Source organism: Pan paniscus, chromosome 2 (genome assembly GCF_029289425.2).
Source record: "Pan paniscus chromosome 2, NHGRI_mPanPan1-v2.0_pri, whole genome shotgun sequence".
NCBI lineage: Eukaryota > Metazoa > Chordata > Mammalia > Primates > Hominidae > Pan > Pan paniscus.
In genome coordinates this window covers 61186504-61210995 of record NC_085926.1, presented here as the reverse complement: position 1 = coordinate 61210995, position 24492 = coordinate 61186504, and the positions used below count along the sequence as shown (strand labels likewise).

Here is a 24492-nt window from a genome sequence, read left to right as displayed (position 1 = left end):
ACTCCCATCACCCTGGGACAGAGCACCTGGGGGAAGGCGTGGCTGTGAGTGCAGCTTCAGCAGACTTAAACATTCCTGCCTGCTCACCCTGAAGAGAGCAGCGGATCAGCCAGCACAGTGCTGGAGCTCTGCTAAGGGACAGACTGCCTCCTCAAGTGGGTCCCTGACCCCCATGCCTCCTGACTGGGAGACAACTCCCAGCAGGGGTCGACAGACACCTCATACAGGAGAGCTTCAGCTGGCATCTGGCGGGTGCCACTCTGGGATGAAGCTTCCAGAGGAAGGAACAGGCAGCAATTTTTGCTGTTCTGCAGCCTCCACTGGTGATACCCAGGCAAACAGGGTCTGGAATGGACCTCCAGCAAACTCCAGCAGATTGGCAGCCGAGGGGGCTGACTGTTAGAAGGAAAACGAGCGAACAGAAAGGAATAGCATCAATATCAACAAAAAGGACGTCCACACAGAAACCCCATCCAAGGGTCACCAACATCAAACACCAAAGGTAGATAAATCCATGAAGATGAGAGAAAACCAGTGCAAAAAGGCTGAAAATTCCAAAAACTGGAATGACTCTTCTCCTCCAAAGGATCACAACTCCTCGCTAGCAAGGGAACACAACTGGAAAGAGAATGAGTTTGACAAATTGAAAGAAGTAGGCTTCAGAAGGTGGGAAATAACAAGGTGGGTAATAACAAACTACTCTGAGCTAAAGGAGCACATTCTAACCCAATGCAAGGAAGCTAAGAACCTTGACAAAAGGTTAGAGGAATCGCTAGAATAACCAGTTTAGAGAAGAACATAAATGACCTGAGGGAGCTGAAAAACACAGCACAAAAATTTTGTAAAGCATACACAAGTATCAATAGCTGGATCAATCAAGTGGAAAAAAGGATATCAGAGATTGAAGATCAAATTAATGAAATAAAGTGTGAAGACAAGATTAGAGAAAAAAGAATGAAAAGAAATGAACAAAGCCCCCAAGAAATATGGGACTATGTGAAAAGACCAAACCTACATTTGATTGGAGTACCTGAAAGTGACAGGGAGAATGGAACCAAGCTGGAAAACACTCTTCAGGATATTATCCAGGAGAACTTCCCCAACCTAGCAAGAGAGGCCAACATTCAAATTCAGGAAATACAGAGAACACCACAAAGATACTCCTCCAGAAGAGCAACCCCAAGACACATAATCATCAGATTCATCAAGGTTGAAATGAAGGAAAAAAATGTTAAGGGCAGCCAGAGAGAAAGGTTGGGTTACCTACAAAGGGACTAACAGTGGATGTCTCTCCAGAAACCCTACAAGCCAGAAGAGAGTGGGAGCCAATATTCAACATTCTTAAAAGAATTTTCAACCCAGAATTTCATATCCAGCCAAACGATGCTTCATGAGCGAAGGAGAAAAAAAAATCCTTTACAGACAAGCAAATGCTGAGAGATTCTGTCACTACCAGGCCTGCCTTACAAGAGCTCCTGAAGGAAGCACTAAATATGGAAAGGAAAAACTGATACCAGCCATTGCAAAAACATACCAAATTGTAAAGACCATTGACATTATGAAGAAACCACATCAACTAATGGGCAAAATAACCAGCTAGCATTGTAATGACAGGATCAAATTAATACATAACAATATTAACCTTAAATGTAAATGGGCTAAATGCTCCAGTTAAAAGACACAGACTGGCAAATTGGATAGGGTCAAGACCCATTGGTGTGCTGTATTCAGGAGACCCATCTCACATGCAGAGACACATATAGGCTCACAATAAAGGGACAGAGTAATATTTACCAAGCAAATGGAAAGCACACACACACACAAAAGCAAGGGTTGCAATCCTAGTCTCTGATAAAACAGACTTTAAACCAACAAAGATCAAAAAAGACAAAGAAGGGCATTACATAATGGTAAAGGGATCAACACAACAAGATGAGCTAACTATCCTAAATATACATGCACCAAATACAGGAGGAACCAGATTCATAAAGCAAGTTCTTAGAGACCTACAAAGAGACTTAGACTCCCACACAATAATAGTGGGAGACTTTAATACCCCACTGTCAATATTAGACAAATCAACGAGACAGAAAATTAACAAGGATATTCAGGACTTGAACTCAGCTTGGACGAAGCAGACCTAATATGGATCTACATAACTCTCCAACCCAAATCAACAGAATATACATTCTTCTCAGCACCACATCACACTTATTCTAAAATTGACCACAAAATTGGAAGTAAAGCACTCCTCAGCAAGTGCAAAAGAACGGAAATCATAACAAACAGTCTCTCAGACTACAGTGCAATCAAATTAGAATGCAGGATTAAGAAACTCACTCAAAACTGCACAACTACTTGGAAACTGAACAACCTGCTCCTGAGTGACTACTGGGTAAATAATGAAATTAAGGCAGAAATAAACAAGTTCTTTGAAACCAATGAGAACCAAGATACAATGTACCAGAATCTCTGGGACACAGTTAAAGCAGTACTTAGAGGGAAATTTATAGCACTAAATGCCCACAGGAGAAAGCAGGAAAGATCAAAAATTGACACTCTAACATCACGATTAAAAGAACTAGAGAAGCAAGAACAAACAAATTCAAAAGCTAGCAGAAAACAAGAAATAACTAAGGTCAGAGCAGAAATGAAGGAGATAGACACACAGAAAACCCTTCAAAAAATCAATGAATCCAGGAGCTGGTTTTTTGAATAGATTAACAAAATAGATAGACTGCTAGCTAGACTAATAAAGAAGAAAAGAGAGAAGAATCAAATACACACAATAAAAAATGATAAAGGGGATATCACCACTGATCCCACAGAAATACAAACTACCATCAGAGAATACCACAAATACCTCTATGCAAATAAACTGGATAATCTAGAAGAAATGGATAAATTCCTGGACACATACACCCTCCCAAGACTAAACCAGGAAGAAGTCAAATCCCTGAATAGACCAATAACAAGTTCTGAAATTGAGGCAGTAATTAATAGCCTACCAACCAAAAGAAGTCCAGGACCAGACAGATTCACAGCCGAATTCTACCAGAGGTACAAAGAAGAGCTGGTACCATTCCTTCTGAAATTATTCCAAACAATAAATAGAAAAAGAGGGACTCTTCCCTAACTCATTTTATGAGACCAGCATCATCCTGATACCAAAACCTGGCAAAGACACAACAACAAAAAAAGAAAATTTCAGGCCAATATCCCTGATGAACATTGATAAGAAAATCCTCAATAAAATACTGGCAAACCGAATCCAGCAGCACATCAAAGAGCTTATCCCCCACGATGAAGTCAGCTTCATCCCTGGGATGCAAGGCTGATTCAACATACGCAAATCAATAAACGTAATCCCTCACAGAAACAGAACCAATGTCAAAAACCACGATTATCTCAATAGATGCAGAAAAGGCCTTCGATAAAATTCAACACCGCTTCATGCTAAACATTTTACTCTTAATAAACTCGGTGTTGACGGAATGTATCTCAAAATAATAAGAGCTATTTATGACAAACCCACAGCCAATATCATACTGAATGGGCAAAAGCTGGAAGCATTCCCTTGGAAAACTGGCACAAGACAAGGATGCCCTCTCTCACCACTCCTATTCAACATAGTATTGGAAGTTCTGGCCAGGGCAATCAGGCAAGAGATAGAAATAAAGGGTATTCAAATAGGAAGAGAGGAAGTCCAATTGTCTCTGTTTGCAGATGACATGATTGTATATTTAGAAAACCCCATTGTCTCAGCCCAAAATCTCCTTAAGTGGATAAGCAACTTCAGCAAATTCTCAGGATACAAAATCAATGTGCAAAAATCACAAGCTTTCCTATACACTAATAATGGACAAACAGAGAGCCAAATCATGTGTGAACTCCCATTCACAATTGCTACAAACAGAATAAAATACCTGGGAATACAACTTACAAGGGATGTGAAGGACCTCTTCAAGGAGAACTACAAACCACTGCTCAAGGGAATAAGAGAGGACCCAAACAAATGGAAAAACATTCCATGCTCATGGATAGGAAGAATCAATATCATGAAAATGGCCATACTGCCCAAAGTAATTTATAGATTCAATGCTATCCCCATCAAGCTACCATTGACTTTCTTCACAGAATTAGAAAAAAACTACTTTAAAGTTCATATGGAACCAAAAAAGAGCTTGTATAGCCAAGACAATACTACATTTGATCTTAGCCAAAAGACTGAGAAGCAATAGCCAAGACAATCCTATTTAAAAAGAACAAAGCTGGAGGCATTAGGCTACCTGACTTCAAACTAGACTATAAGGCTGCAGTAACCAAAACAGCATGGTACTGGTACCAAAACAGATATATAGACCAATGGAACAGAACACAGTCCTCAGAAATAATGCCACACATCTACAACCATTTGATCTTTGACAAACCTGACAAAAACAATCAATGGGGAAAGGATTCCCTATATAATAAATGGTGTTGGGAAAGCACCATTTCTGCATATGCTAGCCATATGCAGAAAACATAAACTGGCCACTTCCTTACATCTTATACAAAAGACATAAAACCATAAAAACCCTAGAAGAAAACCTAGGTAATACCATTCAGGACATAGGCATGGGCAAATCCTGGGTATATACCCAAAGGATTATAAATCATTCTATTATTAAGTCACATGCATACATGTTTATTGCAGCTCTGTTCACAATAGCAAAGACTTGGAACCAACCCAAACACCCATCAATGATAGACTGGATAACGGAAATGTGGCATATATACACTATGGAATACTTTGCAGCCATAAAGAAGGATGAGTTCATGTCCTTTGGAGGGACATGGATGGTTTCCAGAAACCATCATTCTCAGCAAACTAACACAGGAACAGAACCAAACACCGCATGTTCTCACTCATAAGTGGGAGTTGAACAATCAGAACACATGGACACAGGGAGAGGAACATCACACACAGGGGCCTGTCAGGGGTTGGGGTCTAGGGGAGGGATAGCATTAGGAGAACTACCTAATGTTGATGATGGGCTGATGGGTGCAGCAAACCACCATGGCACGTGTATACCTATGTAACAAACCTGCGTGTTCTGCACATGTATCCCCGAACTTAAAGTATAATAATTAAAAAAAAAAAATCAAGGGTCTAGTTATATACACTAAGTATTTTTTCACTAATTATTTTCAAGGTTTTTTTTCCCCGTACCATATGTACTTTACCAAGATAAAAAGAAAATCTCTCAAGAGTATTTTTGTATTCATGTTCATTAACATTCCAGTGGAATAATGAACCTCAAAACGATTCATGTATGAATCAGTGAGGCATGGCTAATTACAGTTTTCAGCCACACAGCCAATAACATTCACCATGAAATGTGGTGTCTGTTAAATACATCTCTCTGAATTTTTGTTGGGGGAGAGTGGTAGGAAATAGGGAGGTTGAAAATTGCAATTAAAAAATGTCTAAATATTTTAGAGCTTGTACATTATAAATATCTTTCAGGCAAGTATTTATCACAAGCATGACATTCTGTTATCAAAACATGGAAATAAAACCCCACAGATTTGCCTTGAAAACAAAACAAAACAGTACACCGCAGGTCCTGAGAATGGACCATGTTCTATAAGGAAACAGAAGAAACTTCTTGGAACATTAGGAAATATGATTTACCATAAAATTTAAAAATATATTTTACTGAATTTTAGATATGAATTTCCTGCTCCTTACAAAATTATCTTTATACTATGACCCTATAGTCCACAAAAGTATTTACAAGACAAAAATTTGAAAAGCATACAGAGACACAGTAAAAGTTGAATATTTCATTACTAAGAACTCAAATATAGAAGCAATTATATAATGAATATTCAAAATCTTCTCTATTACTTTTTTTGTTTAAAATATTTTCCCTGATTTCCATTCATATTGTTAATACCCAAAGACTACGTGAATAAAAACACTGATATCTACATTAAAAAATATTTTTAAACTTGCATTATTTCAATGACATAAATAATACATGGTAAAGAAGTGTATTCGGCATGATAAAAAGTAGAATAAAAGATACTTCAGCCACCAAAGCCATCTCACTCCTCCAACCTTTGTTCACAACAATGAACAATGGGACACTCCTGGAAGTTTTCCACACATGTACAAATAGAGATTCACAATTCTGGATCTGAAATTTTGAAATCCAAAAAGCTTGAAAACCAAAAGATTAACCTGGTGGAAGACTATATTTAGTGTTTGCTTATCCCATATATGTTTTGTTGCAGACATATCAATATGTTTGATGACAGGGTGCTGTCATAAGACTTCTCTAGACGTGTTATATACCAAATGGTATAGACATATACCTTTCTAAAAAACAACAAATTATTAATTTCTAAAACACATCTGTCCTCAAAGTGATTATGAGCCTCAATAATTATGTGTGTGTGTAACACACAATCTTTTTATGTTCACACGAATGGGTCATACTGTATATACTGTCTGATGGCTACATTTATGGACCAGTTTAACATTTGTCCTGGAGATCTTACCATGGCCTACCAAACCCTTCATGATCTGGCCTCTGATTGCCTTTGACCTCCTTTCCATTGCTTTTCTTCTCGTTCACTCTTCTCCAGCCACATGGCTTTCTGGCTGTTCTTCTACCATGCCAGCATGGTGTATCTTAAGGACTTGTTTGTATCTTAAGGACTTGTTTGTGTCTTAAGGACTTTGCACTTACTGTACTGCCTGTTTGGAACTTTCTTGCATAGATTTCCTCATGGCTGCCTCCCATCCCCACTTCACTGAGATCTTTGTTCAGATGACATCTCTTCAAAGAGGCCTTCCCTGACCCCCTATGTAAAAGAAGACCACCTATCACTTTCTAGCCTTTCACTCTGCTTTTTTACCCCTAGCATTTATCAATACCTATGATAGACTATACATTTGTATATTAGAGTATGGCTTGTCTACTCTTCTAGAGGTCCCACAAGGGTAGGGATTTTTTTTTAAATGATTTACTCACCATTGCAACCCTGGCATATAGTAAATGCTCAATAAATATTTGTTGAATGATTTTCCCCATTTTGCCTCCAAATTAAGCTATTTATTTTATAGTTACAAGGCTTTCAATTACTTTTACGGCAAACTAGGGAGTTACCTAGGAAACCCTCATGAGCTGGTTCTTGGGACTCTTCTGGTTTCTTTCACTGCTATCCTACTTCCAATTTAGGTTGTAGACTGATTCGTTTACCTGCCTGAACTCTGGTGCTTGCCATGTACTGTTGCCTCTGCCCAGAACCCCTGTCTCTCCTTCACTATAGGTGGCAGAATCCACTCATTCTGGCATTGGCTCATATGGGGAATCACACTGATTTGCTCATCTGTTTACGTGCTTACAGTATTCACTACCGTACCACTCCAGAGACTGTGTCTTATTCACTTGTGAATTCCAGCCTCTAACACAATGGCTCGCAGAGTAACCCTCAATGTATAAAACACGGAACTGAATTGAAACTGCACTCTCCTCTACTATATTTTTTAGTTTTTAGAAAATGCTTTTAATGGGTCTTATCTTCTAGAATGATGAAATGTCTTTAAAGCTGCAGTGAAACCAGGGCAATAAGTTTAGAGCCATAATTTCTTGAAAGAGAATGATGAAAAATCATCGCTTAATTCTGAGCCACCCTACTGAGATCACAGCTTGGACACTGAGCTTAGTTTTATGCACCTTATGTTCTAGGTAACTGGAAGATGATTGCAAAAGATGGCACTAAGAAGGATTAAGTGTGATTATTTATGAGGCACAGTTAAAAGCAGACAGCATGCATATGTTCACAAGCTATAGGGAACAGACAGATCTCTAAATATCTGATGAACAAATCTACCCAAGGAATACATTTAACACAGAACAACAAAGGGAGAAATAAGATGACAGAAAAAAAAAACATAGGTGAAAAATTTAGAAAATTTTCAGCACATCATAAGATGGCTCTTACTGGCAACCAGAATTCTCCATTGGTAGCCAAAAAGCTTAATGATCACAGGTTAAGAAATGTGTGAAGCAGACTAGAGCGTTTGGGTACGACTGAGTTTCCCAAGCTTTCTATACTTTGTATTACAAAAATAATGCATTGTTTCTCCTTTTTTCTAATATAATATTTTTGTATTAGATATTATTTTTTCAAATAAATTTGTAATAAATTACAAATAAATAAAGATTCTTGTCTGAAGGTCTGAATTGTGACCTGTAACATATGGCTAAGATGAATTATGCAGAGGGTTGAAATCTTTGACCTCTACGGACTTTTTAGTTTTGAAATTCTGTTTCCATGGTAAAGATTTCCTTGTAGGCCGTGTGTGCTTGAAGAGGATGCTGTTGGAAGTGTTTGACTAAAGCCAAAGAACATTATGTGACCTCCAGTTTTTCTACACACAAGGATGGCCCCAAGCTTCGTGATAATGGGGGGTTATTGTGTAGTTACCAGTGCCTCTTACCTTTATGATTTAGTTGAATGATACAAGTGGTACAAATGTCAGGCTCTTCTAGTACTTACCCTGTTTACTTTTTGTAGCCATAATATAGTCATTTGTTAACCACATATTTATTGAGTGCCGACTAATGAATAACACAAAAATAAAGTTGTTTTTTTTTTTTTTTTTTTTTTTTGAGATGGAGTCTCGCTCTGTCACTTGGGCTGGAGTGCAGTGGCACAATCTTGGCTCACTGCAGCCTCTGCCTCCCAGGCTCAAGTGATTCCTTGCCTCAGCCTCCTAAGTAGCGGGGACTACAGGCGTGAGCCACCATGCCTGGCTAATTTTTGTATTTTTGGTAGAGATGGGTTTTCACCATGTTGGCCAGGCTGGTTTCAAACTCCTCGTGATCTGCCCACCTCGGCCTCCCAAAGTGCTGGGATTACAGGCATGAGCCACCGTGCCTGGCCTGAAAACAAAGTTCTTACCTTCATGGAGTTTACCTTTTGTTTGAAGTAGACAGATGATAAACAAAAGGACAAATAAATGTGGGTATAATTTCAAGTAAAGATATTTGCTATGAAGAAGTACTATAATGGCACAATCCACAGAAGTCTTTCACAAAATTGTCTTCTGGGTCTAAAAGTCACCCAGATCTTGATGCTACTTTCTTAAAATATCCACGCCCTTTACTCATGTTTCAAGACCATAAAATGAAAAACACAATGTTTTTAACATGTTTCTTTAAATGTCCTTTTCCCCTTTTCTTAATCTTCTTTCTCCTTGCACTACCATGCCCCAAAGCTCCCAAAGCACCCTCCTTAAACGCCCAAAGAGTTCCTATTCCCCAGTGTAAATGAGGCTTCTGCTATTGTTTGGTTTGTATGTCTTAGTGAGGATTTAGAAAGTACAATCTATCTTAATTGTTGATGAGTGATAGAAGGTGGTAGGCTGCTTGGGCTTTTTGTATTTATCTACTTAGTTTCTGACTTATTCTTATTCTGTTAGTTTCAGTGACATGAGCTTGTGGTAAACCAAAGCCACCTGTAGCAGATATTATTTGTGCCCCGCCAGTATGCTATATTCCCTTACTATTTCACCGTATACCAATCTGACTCTTAATTCTTCTATCTCTGGCTTTCTGTGGCCACTGAGGCAACTCTTTCTACTCTTGGAGCATTGCAGACAAGCCAGGGTCTTAATAATCCCTGAAAGCTGCCCCCAATCATTGACTGATGGTAGTTGGTGTTTAAACAACCCAGTTATCTTGTCCTCTTGGTGGAATCACTCAGTCTAAGTTACATATTCCACATTGTTTCCTAGAGATTTCTAGGAGGATTAAGTTCTGGGTGCCTCTAGCGGTAATGTGCTAGAAAAGGCATCTTTTTGGTCTTCTCTTCCCTATTTCACTTTCTTAGTCTCTTACTGGTGTTTCCTGCGATAACCTCCTAAATAAAATACTTGCTCTTGAATACCTGTCTCCAGATCTGCTTCTGGGAGAACCCAAACTAAGGTGGTTATTAATTCAGTCAAGTTGCAGATCAGACAGTAACCTCCCACTGATTGTCTTGGCACTTGAAGGTCCTGAATCCAATGCAAGTTCCATGTCTTCATGCTCTTTGTGAATGTATCTGTTGCTCAAGGTCGTGGGTGACCTTGAGCCCAGCAGTCAGCATTATCCACAGATGAAGTAATACCTATGTGCTCATATTAGGCTATCTGACAACAGTGCAATAATCATTAGACACCACTGTTTAGACCCCGAGTATGTTCATGACATTTGCCTTTTGACTGCTAAGTAGAAGATGTAATGATTATAGGCTGATGCTTTCTCAGGAGGAGGAAAGTTATTGAGCTTTACAGTTTCAAATGCTTCTGATTTTCTTCCACGTTTAGTCTGGCTGCTGACACATGTGTTGAAATCTCTCATGTCGATCAGCTTGAGAATAGCTGGGACTGCTGAGCTAAGTCTGTGCTCATAAAAGCAACAAAGAATTGTATTACAGGAAATGACCCCAAATTGACAGAAGATTAGGCTAGGAAGCCTGAACAGGGGTTTTAATCTCTATGCACAAAATCAGTCTGTACATATATTGATCACATTCCTGCTGTTTTAACTATAATTTTTTTTTCAATTTCACTTTGTTATTCACAATTTGATAATATTTTATGTGGCCATGGTGTCTGTGTGATGAACTATAATCCAGTGTGACATTCTCTGAGAGTCAAGCTTCCAAGGACATCAGATTTTCACACCAGGACACTTTGTAGGACACCTTGCTACTCTCCATGGGATTCAAATATTAGAAATAATGAGAGATCTAAGACTTGATGTAATTGCCTGCATGTAATGAATCAGGCCAAATAAAAAAGTGAGAGACAGAGAAAGGAAATGGTGCTAAGGAAAATGGGGACCTATCTTAGTGTTTGTCTGAGAGAAAACTGCTCTTTGTTTTTCCCGATGTAATGGCAAGAGTCTGCAGCCAGGAATCTAGTGCTTGCTTAGGAGCTGCATGACCTTGTGAAAATTACTTAGGTGTTCTGCAATTTGTAATTGCATTTATTGTAAAATTAATTTTACTTTTCATACGTCACTAGACTCAGAGCATTTTGAGGTTAGGAATTGGGTCTGAATCAATGATTTCTCCAGCACCCACATGGCATTTGGCACAGAATACATCAATAATGATTTTGGATTAAACAGGGGAACAAGCACAAGGAACCATGGTGGTCAGAAACGGGTTGATCTGCACCAGAGAAAGGGAGACTAGAGGAGAAAGGTCACTCTAGATTTCGTTCAATTATTGAAAATACGGTGTATTTACTATGTGCTGGGCACTTTTCTAGGTGCTAGAAAGACTACAGTGACCAAAACAAAAATCCACATCTGCATGGATCTTGCATTCTAGTGAGAAAGTAAGATGGTAAAAAAGATAAATACGTAAATTTTATACAGTGCTTCGTAACGACAAATGCTAAGGAGAAAAACAGCACAGAAAAGACAGAAAGGAAAAGAGAAGGGGAGCATGTGGTGCAATTTTGTTAGGATGCCAGGGAGGGCTGAGCGTAGTCGTAAATGACCACATCATTTGATGGATCAAGCCAGGGACTGCAAGTCTGTGTTTCTGAGAGACACATAAAGAAAAGAAGGCTTAAGGAATCCAGAAAGATCCAGAGTGGGGAAATGAAACGAAAAGAAATCCAGCCAGTGGGAAGTCGTGAAGGGATAGTTAAACGCGTTTTGGGAGGAAAGAAAAAAGCAAAAGTGCGGTACAGCCTTTCATTACACGTGAAAAGAATCATGTTTCTTTTTCTAGTTAGAAAAAGCCAAAGATTGTGCGATTTATGCCCCAAACCCCCTTCTAAGGGGATTCTCACCTCAACTTGTCTTCTGTGGTGTTTCCCGCCCCTGAATCAGGGTTACTGTCACTATGGCTTTCAATTGGCCCGGCGTAGGCGCATGCTCTGCGCGTATTGGCCTCCGCTCCTGTCCCCAGACAAGCGGCCATCTTGGGTCCCGCCCCTACCGTGGGGTCTTCTGGGAATTGCAGTCCCCACTCCGCTCTGTCCCGTCACAGGAGTTTTTGCCCTCTGTTCCCGGGTCCCTCAGGCGGCCACCCAGTGGGCACACTCCCAGGCGGCACTCCGGCCCCGCGCTCCCTCCCTCTGCCTTTCATTCCCAGCTGCCAACATCCTGGAAGGTAGGGGCGGGGAGGCAAGACCAAGTGGAATACTGTTTCTGGGGCGCGGGTCTGGATTTCCACGCGCGTCAGGTCATCACCCCGGAGCCCAGTGGGGCCGGCGCCGCTCACGGGGCGGTGGGCTTCTGTCCCGAGTACTCTTCCGCCCCACGAGGGTCTCAGGGTGGGGACTCGGGCCCCCCAATTCCCAAGCACCGACCCTAGCCCTAACCCGTTCCTCCTCCACCGTGTTTATATACTGGGGAAACTGAGGCACGGGGCCACGCCAGCGGGTCCGGGGACGCCACAGCTCTTGGCTCTGGGGGTGTAGTCGGCACCCGCCGTTTTGGGATGGTTCGTCAGTTTCATAGACAAGTAACGAAAATCCGTCCCAACAGGTCTGTGTTAAACACGCAGCTCTGGATTCCCCTAAGGGGTTGCTGAACACGTGCCCAGGACAGGAGCAAACCGGAGTACAGAGAAGGCAGCATTTTGGGAGATAATTTTACATTGCTACTTCAAAAACAGACAAAAAGGCATCGAATTTATTGTTGTGGGAGAACTCATCGGTACTTGGTCGGACTTTCTTACACTTATTTTATGGTTGTTGTTTTTATTTTTAGCGTCAAAGGGGGGGATTTTAAAGGTATATCCAAGTTGGTGGTGGCGGGGGGTAAGGAGGCAGGTTAGTGGAACTTGAGATGCATCTGCAGATTTCTCTGTAGGCTCACATTCTGCCCTCGCTGTGTTACCTTGGAACAGCCACTCACAGCGCTTATCTGGGAAACAAGGAGCTCAATGCTCCCAGGTCAAGTGGCCAAAGGATGTTGCCTGAAGCCGAAATCTAAATTGAGGTTATGCTTGTGAAAGTTTACCACTTGCAGATTTACTGCTATTATTATTCTGGTCTCTCAGAAATGTGCTGGGACCAATAGAAAATACCCACAGTGGTTGTGTTAGAAAGGTTCTGACCTGGGCCGGGCCCAGACTACCAAGGGCGGTCCCTACTCGCACCTGATGTTAAGCCGGATCTACCTGAACTCTCCCTCCTTGGCTTCAGCCTGCGGCTTGAGGCCTTGGCCGCGGAGGCTTCTGGGAGTTGCAGTCCCGCCTCTTGTTTCTCGTCGGGCAGGTACTCCACCTCGTGGCGTGCCATTTTGCACGGCGAGATGTCTCCTGGGAGATGAAGTTTCGCTTCTAGCCGTTCTGTAGAGCAGCCGCTTGACTCGGAACTACAACTCCCATGTGGACCTGCGTTCATGGCTGCCGGCCTGTGTCCACCTGCTGCAACCTGGACTAGAAATATTTAGTAAAGAAAGAAGTCTAGGGTTTGTGTGTGTGTGTGTGTGTGTGTGTGTGTCTGTGTGTTGTTATTGATTGCATATACTGTTCTAAGTATTAGATATGGGATTGTTGTATACGGTGTTCCAAGTATTAACGTACATGCTTCCGAAACCACTAACACTTGACCATTTAGAACATGTTCACATGATCTCTTTTTAATACTACATTTCCCATTTGTATATGAGAAAAAACTTGAGAAGATAGCCCATGATTACACAGCTAGCAATATAATATATATTCAATAAAATATATGTGTTATAATTTAATCCTCTTAAAAGCTATATGAGAGTGAGAACCATTTTTATATCAACTTTACAGATTAGAAAACTAAGGCTAGGAAAGCTAAGTAACTTGTTCAAGTTAAAACACTGGTGAATAAAAGGACTGAGACTGTAAGCCCTTCTGCTTAACAGTCTCTGCTTAGAGAAAGACCTTACCTTACAGAGCTGAGGAGGAGTCCAACCTTTCTGGCTACAGAATTTGGAATCTTTTAATTATACCATGCTGCCTCTGTAGTTAGATACTAAACATTTGAGCTGCAAAAACCTTTGAGATCATTTAATTCTAATGCAAAGATCTTGGAACACTTCTTGGCCTATAATAAAGATTCCATATATATATGTATATAGTTTTAGAATACCTTTATTTTAGAGATTAGGAAACTGGCCCAGGTGGTAAAGCAGTTTGCCCAAGGTCACACAGTTGGTTTGTGTCAGAGATTAGACTAGAACCAAGCATCTTATTTTCAAGTCCAGGGTTATTTTCATTCCACCAGCAGTCAGCTAGCAGGAACACCAGATGTGTAGCTCTTTAGATAATGGTTTCACCTCTAATTTACTCTTTCAAGGCCACAGACCAGGACCAATTGTTATAAATTATCTTATTTATTATTGGTAAGGTTGTAATACTTCATGAATTCAACAAATGTTTTTTGAGCTTCTTTATATGGTCATCTCTCTTAAGGTGCAAGGACCACATAGATGATAAGGACTTAATGCATTCAGACTGGAAGGACCTTATAAATAATCTAATCTAACTCTTATTTTATAAATGAGAAGAGTGTGTTACGAAGTAGTCTGCAATCTTCATCTCATGCCCTCATGTCAAAAGTATCCCGTTTCTGCAAGAAGGCAGGTTTCTGGAGTCCTCACAGTAGTGTGGATAACCTTTTTAGGCTTATGCTTTTCTATTTGGTATCCTTGTCTTGGCCTTTTTCCTGCAGCCTTTGATAGAATGCTTTAGGAAATGTTTTTGTGTCCCCATCTTTATTTGTGTGTTTATGCAACTTCAACGTGCTCTGTTTCCATTTTGGAAGTTAGTCTGGTTTTGGCTCCCATTACTCTTTTCTCTTTTGTTCTTTCAGACACTTGAGAACAAATTCTGACACTATGTTTGCACTCACATGTTAAAATCTGACCCTCTAATATGAACTCTCAGAAATCTATCAAGTTGTGACTTTCATTTTGGAAGACATATTGGCCCTTTCAATTATGTATTCACAGATAATAAGGCAGGTAACTCTGGTCTCTTCTGAAAGATGATTTCCATATAGTTAGGTAATAAAGTAACAGTTTTATGAATTATTGGCTAAACATTCCTGAAACACTCTATTTGAGAAGTTCTCCTCATCACCCCCATGCCCCCACCCCCACACTCTCCCAACTGATAGTCTGATCATTCATCTTCCACCACAGTGCCTGACCACCAGTAGACACTGAAAAAGTACTTGTGGCATTGCATTCATAAGTACCCTGTTCCCACATCTCTTCATTGAATCTGTTTACTCTTTTAATGCAGAAGTGCAGCTTTGAAATATAAGATGTAGGAGGTTACTTTGCTTTCAACATGTACATTGCAGAGAAAAATCTCAGCCTTTGAGATCATTCTCCAAGGGGTTGTCTCTTTGGGAATGTCCATATCTGTGACTTCTCAGATGAGAAAGTGATCTATATAGTAAGACATAGCAGAGAAGCAGTAGAGGGGTTGTCTGGGGACCCATGATTTAATTCCCAGCTGTGCCTTTTAGACAGGTTACTTAGCCCTTGGTTTTCTCTCTTAAAATAGGGATAATAAGCATTTCTACCTCACAGTGATGATGAAGAAGAAAGTGTGTTTAAAGCTTTGAGCATGTTGTCAGGCTCTTAACAGCTTGCAGTCAATAGATAAATATAATAGCTCTTATTTTTGTTATTGTAAGCCTGATATATGAAAATTCACATTTTCTCAAGATTTAAAACTTTAAGCAGATATTTATATTATAAAAGGATTTGTTTGCCACTTGTTTTCTTAGAGTAGCACACTTGGTCATCACATTTAAAATATGAAGTTCCTCACAACTCTTGGTAACCTGTCTTGTCAGCACAGTGACACTCTCTTGTGTGGGCAGAGAGACAGTGAAGCTTTTGGCTCGGTACTGCCTGCTGAGAGGTCCCTGATCTATGGTTCCACCTATATATTAAATCCTTGATTTAAAAGCAGCCTGTTTCTGTCAGTGGAGCCTTCTTTCCATCTCTAGAAAGGATTGGTCCTATCCCAGGAGCCTCAGGGTTAGAGTGAGGCAGTTGTCATCCAGCTGGTGAGTAATCCTGGGGCAATGACCATGGGGATGTGGCAGTGCTTCTTTCTAAAGCTGACAACTTCAATAGCCATGAGGTTACTGATAAGGAGGTGAGTTACTGAAAAGAAGTGATGCAGGGAACAGGGAAGGAGCAACAGGAATGAGGATCACAGCAACAGCAGAGGAGAAGGACAAAGGAAACAGCGGAGGCCCTCAGTATCCTAAACATGTTTTTATTCAGCACATTTATGTTGCTCCTAACTCTGTTCCAGGCACTGCATCTGCTCTGGTGAGAGCAGTAAATGGGGCTGGTAGGGAGGCACTGATGGGGTGAGTGAGGGTATATTCTCGGCAGGGAAGAACCTAGTACAATGGAGGAAAGGAGGGAGGGAGGGAGGGGATGTTGGGATTTGATGAGCAGAAAGAAGGTCTGTGTGCTTAGGGTATGAAAATCAATGGCTGGAGGTGGTGGAGAGAATAAGGCTGCAGAGGTGAGCCTGAGTAATAGATATGTTTTTCTTTTTTTAAATTTTTTTAAAATTTTACTTTAAGTTCTGGGATACATGTACAGAATGTACAGGTTTGTTAATAGGTATACATGTGCCATGGTGGTTTGCTGCACCTGTCAATCTGTCATCTAGGTTTTAAGCCCTGCATGCATTAGGTATTTGTCCTAATGCTCTCCCTCCCCTTCCCCCTCTACCCCACAACAGGCCCCGGTGTGTGATGTTCCCCTCCCTGTGTCCATGCGTTCTCATTGTTCATCTCCCACTTATGAGTGAGAATGTGTGGTGTTTGCTTTTCTGTTTCTGTTTGCTGAGAATGGTGAGCCTGAGTAATACTATGCAGAGTCCGGTTACCTGCATTTCGACCTTATTCCGAGGGCATTTGGGAAACTGTTTAATGGCCTTAAATGGGGAAATGAAATTGTTGGATTTGTTTTCATAAAAGTATGGATGTATAGCTATGTATTGTATTATTGAAGATTACTTAGAGTGTAGACTTTAAGTGTTCTTGTTCCCAGAAAGGGGTCTTGATCCAGACCCCAAGAGAGGGTTCTTGGGTCTTATGCAAGAAAGAATTCAGGGCAAGTCCACAGAGTAAAGTGAAAGCAAGTTTGTTAAGAAAGTAAAGGAATAAAAGGATGGCTACTCCATAGACGGAGCAGTCCTGAGGGCGGCTGGTTTCTCATTTTTATGGTTATTTCTTGATGATATGCTAAACAAGGCATGGATTATTCATGACTCCTCTTTTTAGACCATATAGGGTAACTTTCTGACATTGCCATGGCATTTCTAAACTGTCATGGCGCTGGAGGGAGTATAGCAGTGAGGACGACCAGAGGTCACTCTTGTCGCCATTTTGGTTTTGGGGGTTTTAGCCAACTTCTCTACTGCAACCTGTTTTATCAGCAAGGTCTTTATTACCCGTATCTTGTGCCAACCTTCTGTCTTATCTTGTGACTAAGAATGGCTTAACCTCCTGGGAATGCAGCCTAGTAGATCTCAGCCTTATTTTACCCAGCCCCTATTGAAGATGGAGTTGCTCTGGTTCGAACACCTCTGACATTCTCACCACAAATAAATAAGTATTTGAGGTAGTCCATATTAATTAGCTTGATGTAGCCATTCCACATGGGATACATATTTCAAAACATCATGTTGTATACCATAAACATATACAATTTTTATTTGTCAAGTAAATCAGGTTTTAAAAAGTATGGATGCAATATGGATAATGAATTTATCTGAGGTAATAGTTGATGTGGGATAAGCATGTATGTTTGTGCTTCTTTAATTTTAATGTGCATACAAGTCTCCTGCTGATCTTAAAATGCAGATTCTGATTAAATTAAAGACCTGGAAAGGGTCAGAGAGTCAGTATTTCTAACAGACTGATGCTGCTGGTCCATGGATCGTCCTTTGAGTAGCAAGTACTTAGGAGAGTCTTCAGTGGTCTAGGTGACAGATGATGTAGTTAAGAGAATGGACTCGATAGAGCAAAAGACCTGGACTTTAATCTTGGTTCTGCTACTTTCTATGTGTGTGACTCTGGGGAAAGTGTCCAAATCTCTCTGAGCTTCAATTTCCTGATTTGTGAAATGGGGGCGATAATTTCTATTGCAGAGGGATGTTTTTAGTTTTCAGTGAGGTAACCCATTGAAATGCTTAACACAGTAACTGGTACTCCATAAATGGTAGCTAATGATTTTATTCTTATCATTGTCAATAAAAAACACAAGTTGATGCATCCTGCTCTGTTTCCTTGTTTATCATATTTTGAATACTAAGAGGACTAGATCACCTTTAATTCTACTGTTTTTGCTTACCTCTATGATATGATGTTTGGAATTTCTTCAATCCTCTGTAAAAGTTGGAGTATTATGGGGTCGGGGAGGAGAAGTATCTTTTCCTCACCCTCAGGTTCTTGGTTGACTCCCCTGTAACAAAAGACAGATTAACGAGAGAAAAGCACACAGATTTATTTAACGTAAGTTTTATGTGACACAGGATTCTTCATAATGAAATGAAGACCCCCAAAACTGGTAAACCTGTGTATTTTTTATGCTAGATTTGATGAAGAAGTACATAGTTGTGTAGAAGTATGATTGAATAAGAAAATATGAGCTAATAATGGGAGGAAACATAGCAAGACCTGTTTGTTCAGATTCTCTGTAACCCTTTGTTTCCAGAGATAAGGATGTTCTTTCACTCCAGGTATGGGAAGTGAGAAACCTTTCACAGGAGGGTCTTAGACCTGCTTCAGGAGAAGGCCAGATAATTCTTCCTAGGTTTTATGACCTGCTTCAGAGGAGGGCAGAAGGAAGGTCAGAGAGTGACCTCTGACCTTCTGGCTTCTGCTGTCTTCTCAAATTCATTCAGCTTACAATATTTCAGGGTAGTATGTCCTGAACCCCATCATGGGCAAATAGATATATTTCATCCCATAAAATTGAGTCTTTCTAAATTTGATGGACAAAATCTGGGATCCTTAAATTAACATATTATATCTGATTATTAGGATGGGAATTCGAGGTACCTGTCCTCCTAATGTAAGTTTATTCCTTCATTAGGTAATTTTAATTTGTTTGGATTGCTTTCCAACTAGTGGCTCTCAGGCTTGGCTGTAAGTTAGAATCACCTGGGGCTGGTCCCATCCAGATAACCGAGAGAGTGGGGAGGGGAGCAGGTGTTTTTTTTGTTTGTGTGATTTCTTTTGTTTGTTTATTTTTTACATTTCCCAGCTGATTCTAAAGTGCATCTAAGATTGAAAACCACTGATTCTAATAACACAGCATTGTGGAATGATTCGCAGCTGATTCTAAAGTGCATTTAACATTGAAAACCACTGATTCTAATAACACAGCATCGTGGAATGAATCAGGTATAATCCAATAGGTAAAAGGTCTGAGTGGGGAATGAAATATCTAGAAAGTAGCATTTTGAAGGCTTTGGGAATGAAAGAAAAGCGCCATCACAAAGCTGTCATGGAATTTGATGAACTAACTATAAATTGTGCACTAGTTATCTTTGAGATTAACTACCAGGGACACTCTTTCTCCCCTACCCTCCTTGTATCTCTTGCTGTGCTTGTCTAAGGGTTTTCCTTATATTGAATTTCAGGTTGTGTTTCTCGTCCTGTACTTAGTTTGCCTCATTGCTCATAGCTGGGGGTGGGGTGGGGGGCTATAATCCCATTAAAACTGTGTTCCAAAGAAACTCAGTGACATGCTTTCATGATCTATGGCAGTGTTATTGAAAGGGTCTAAACAGTTGTTCAGATAAAATACCACTCATTTTTGCCGGTAATATTCTTACATTCTAATTGAATAGCTTGAAATGAACCATTGAAATGAACCACTTCTAGAAAGGCTGCCTGTTATAAAGTTTTTTTCCTACCCCCATCCTCTGTCAAAGCAGAAGAATAATTAAGCTAATTTGATTACATACCTTTAATTTTCTTGATAATCCATAAGTGTGGTGATCGTGAGGGAGGAAAAAAGAAAAACAATCCTTTCTCTACTTTCTTAGGTTCTGCTCCTGGGGCACTGAAAAGTAAACTGACAAAAGACAGATTAAGAGGAGAAATCATTTATTACATATGCATACAGAGGCCTTCATAGAAAAGAAGTGAAGACCCTAAAGAGGTGGTTAGGTCTGGGGGCTTATATATTATGTGGAGAAGAAACTAGACAAAGTGAAACCTCCTTTGCAAAAATTATGACGGTGAAAGAGATCTGACCTAACTGCATCTAACTTGCTTCTAACCTCCAAGCTGTCCTCGTTCATTCCTGCGCGTAGGCCAGACTAACTTTGGGAGGATCTTAGTTTATAGTGTAACTTTGGAACAAAGATGGTAACAACCCTTTCCCAAACCCCCTAGGACTAACAAATTAGCCACAAGTTTAGAAATTATGGTTTAGGAGTCATGCAACTAGAGGCCACAAGATTCTAAACCTCCCCAGTTGCTCCTAGGGATAACATCAAAACCTAAGGTTGGTGCTGGAGATATTTTTCCAACCTTGCACTTGATGGATCAGATAGCACCACCCAGATTGATAAACTGGCTCATTTGGTCTTGTGCCTCCATGCAGGAACTGACTCAGCACAGGAGGACAGCTTTGACTCCCTGTGATTTCATCTCCAATTCGACCGATCAGCACTCCCCACTACCTGGCCCGCTACCCACCAAATTATCCTTAAAAAATCCCAGTCTCTGAAATGTTCCAGGGAGACTGATCTCAGTAATAATAAAACTCTGGTCTCCTGTTCAGCCGGCTCTGCATGAATTAAATTCTTTCTCTGTTGCAATTCCTGTCTCTGGATAAACCATCTGGGCAGCAGGCAAAATGAACCTGTTGGGTGGTTACAAAAGGACAAGGGGATTTGGGCTTCTGGGGTAGGGGGATAAACTGTGAAAAAATGACTAGGAAAATGTATGGTAAATGAAGGTTGTTTAGTAAGGTTTGTTTATGCAGGTAAGAAGTCTTCTCTCTGGTAGGGAAAGGGGAACACCTTTATTTATAGAAAATATGTCACCTTTACAAAGGAAAATCTATGCCCTGCTTTTAGCTAGATGGAGGAGGGCAGAGGTGTTTTTTTTGTTGTTGTTGTTTTTTCTGAATCTGCTGTTCTTAATTGCCTTCAACTCAAATAACCCTTATGCCAAAGTGGCATATTTTGGGGTAGCATATTCTGATCCCCTTTCAGACCCTTTCCTTTGGAAAGTTGTTTTTCTGACTCATAGAAAATGCATACAGTTATATTTGAGTATTTATATTTATATTTAAACCCTTATATCAACGGTCCAGGAACATTCTTGGCTTGAATATATATTACCCAGCACCGTAATTTCATTTTTCAGCAATTCCTGAACCTTTCTGCCCACCAGGAGGTTATTTCACAATGTAGTGGCCTTACTTTTCTGGTCTGTTGACTCCATACAGAGAAAGAGAAAGGGTGGGAAAAAGAGTGTTTTTGCCAGAGTGTTAACTGCAGTTAAAAATCACTTATTTTAGGGGTATTTTGTATGTATGCCAGTGTTTTCTTTTAATGATGAATACGTGGGAATAGAAGAGAAAATTGAGAAACTGCTTGAGAAGTTCACAAAAGATACACATTTTCAGGATTCTGTAACTTAAAGGCTCTTGCTGAGTCTTTTTAAGTGTTTATTAGTGTTCTTTGTTATGGATTTACCTCTTTTTATTAACAATCAGAATCCTATTAAAATTCAGTATATTTTGCAGTTTCTCAGACTCACAGCTACTGGAGTTAGAAACCATCATAGATAATGTTGAAGTATCAGTACTCCCTCACAAGGTTTAATGCATGAATATTTTAGTTAGACCAGGCTGGAGGAGCATACAATCTATAGTCATTTAATCACTGAAGTCTGTGGAATGTGGTAAGAACAAGATTTTTATTTTCTGAGAAGTCTTCTTCCCACATCTTAGTTTTGAAAAAACAAAGCAAAACACAAAACTCACTGCTGCCTTTGGACTCCACATTAACTGAAGGACGGTACCTGCTTGGTTTTGTCAGTAGATGTTTAAGCTGTGCCCAGAAGCACGAGTTTACCTATGCGTTTGGAGCCCTGAGGGACAGGTGGAGGGAAGGGTTGGAACCTGCTTAGAATAAGATTGTTTCAGTCCTGGAGCACTAGCGATTCCAGTTCAATCTCTTCTAGGAATGATCCTGGCAAGAAATCCAAGGGAGAGCAGGAGAGGCAAGAGGGAGGTAAAACAAATGCAGAGAGTGTGGGAGAGGTAGAACAACAAAAAATGGTGGGGTGGAGAGAGAGGGGAATATTTTGTTTTACAGCCACTTGTGTAAGTAAAATTAGTCTCTGCCTGTCAGTTACTACATCATCAGAAAGTGGCAGGTCTGATTTTCACTGGATGTAGTCTACCACTTTGTTGGCCTGCCTGGAAGCATAGACTATGTAGCACACCATATGCCACTTTGGGACGCCTTACGTAGATGAGTAGTCAGAGTCTAGCGCAGCTGAAATTGAGGTACCAAGGCCTGTGCCACCAACCTTTCCCAATTTAATTGATCTGGACGAGACATGCTCTAGTGATTCTAACTTGTAGCCAGGGCCAAGAACCACTGGTTAGAAAGCAATCCCAATGGGTTAAAATTATGTAAAGAAGGGGGCACTGTAATTGGCTACATAAATTTCCATTAGAAGGCAAGGTACCTTAAATTCCCATCTTAATAATCAGATATAACATGTTACCTTAAAGATCCCAGATTTTTTCCATCAAGTTTAGAGAGACTCAATTGTATGGGCTGAAATATATCTATTTGCTCATAATACCTCAAAATTTACAGCAGATTGAAGGAGTTCTAGCTTGGGCCATATGCCTACCACTTGGAATTGTTTCTATAGCCAGTTGGAGGGGTACTGTGAGTGGCCAGGTGTGGAGCAAATGCCCACCCTGGGAGAGGAGAGATTCACCCAGAGGAAGTGGGCCAGGGCTGCCACATTCTTAGCATCAGAGGCCACCATTCATACCAGAGTATATGTGACTGGTGCCTGCTGGAGTTGTGCTGTGCAGAGCTTGCAGGGCTGTACACACAGAAAGGCCCTGGTTAACGAGAGCTGCTGATACCTTCAGAAGAGGGATGTGACACTAGGGATACAGCAAAACAGGTAGCCACTGTAGTTTGAAATCCCAGTTGCTGGGTTCTGCCAGCTTGGTGGATAAAAACAAGGCCAGGAAGCTTCAGAAAAATCTACAGCTGAGGCCCTCTCTTGGCTCCTCTGAGCAGGGATAAAGCTTCCTCTAAACTAAGGCTTCCTCTAGCCTCTTGAACTTCCACAAGGCAACAGGCCAAGGTTTCCCTGGCCTAGAGGTGTTAGCTGTGTTTGGCTTTCTGTTGCAGATGGAACAGCTAGGTCCAACTCCTGTGGGTTGAGGACTGCTGGAACTATATGCAAGGGTCCTGGTGAGGCCAGAAGTGTTTGCATTTCCAACAAGCTGCCAGGTGATATATATGTTGCTGGTCCATGGGCTACACTTGAAATAAAAAGATTTCAGATTTTTGTGGCTTCTACTAAGTTGCCATTCTGTTTTAATGTAATGAGTAGTATTGTTTAGAATTCGTGTATATATATATATATATGGCCAGTTGTTTTTCTTTGCAGTTTTATTTCTCTTTGTAAAATGGACACAATAGTACCCACTTTGTAGATTGTTACGAATTAAATGGGATGATCTATATAAAATATCAGCACTGCCCTCATGGAGTCTAGTGAAGGGGACAGATAACACATAGGCAAACACCTGTAATAATAAGATGTCAAGTACAAGAAGGAAGATTATAAGATACTGTGATAGTAAGAGGGATGAGTAACCTATTGAGATAAAATGGCCAGACAGAAAGAGCTGAGAATTAAGCAGAGACCTAAGTAAAGGATGAGAGGGAGCTGGCCATATGAAGAGCTGGTATTAATAGAATGGGGTCCCAGGCAGAAGGAATAGCCTATACCAAGGCCTTAAGGTGGGAAAGAGCTTAACACCATCAAAGGGAGAAAAGAAGGCCCCTGTGGCTGAACCATAGAGGGAAAGGGAGACCGACATCAGATGAAATTGGCTGTATAGATAGGGCCCAGGCCATACAGGGCCTTGAAGTCAAAGTATGGAATTTGGATTTTTTTCCCATGGGTAATGCTCCTGTCCCTGGATCTCAGTATTGTGGTTGGATCCATGCTGTTTGCTGTCTAGACCTCTCTTCCACTCATCTGCTTCTCCACTACTTCTAGACTTTTTTTTCCCCTCCCTTTGGCCAGAACATGAGTTACAGTCCTGGCTGATGCTTCCCTAATGCCTACTATCTCCACAGGCTAATTTGTTACCTGTTAATACACTCTCTGGACCCTAGGTTCCATTTGTATAACCCGATTCCTTCTCATTTCCTTCACTAGGTTCTGAT

General features: G+C 40.6%; 1 protein-coding gene across 9 annotated transcripts in view; it reads left to right on the top strand.

The window, feature by feature from the left end:
* The first annotated feature begins 11989 nt into the window (after nucleotides 1–11989).
* Nucleotides 11990–24492, top strand: part of FHIT (fragile histidine triad diadenosine triphosphatase) — a 1503390-nt gene continuing 1490887 nt past the window's right edge. For 3 of the 9 annotated variants that reach the window (XM_063602792.1, XM_034956787.2, XM_034956788.2), the window contains exon 1: nucleotides 11993–12174. The gene's annotated coding sequence lies outside the window, so the exon portion shown is untranslated. Of the gene's footprint in view, nucleotides 12175–24492 lie in introns of all 9 variants that reach the window. The other 6 variants (XM_034956789.3, XM_063602790.1, XM_034956785.3 and 3 more) reach the window with 4 other exon arrangements.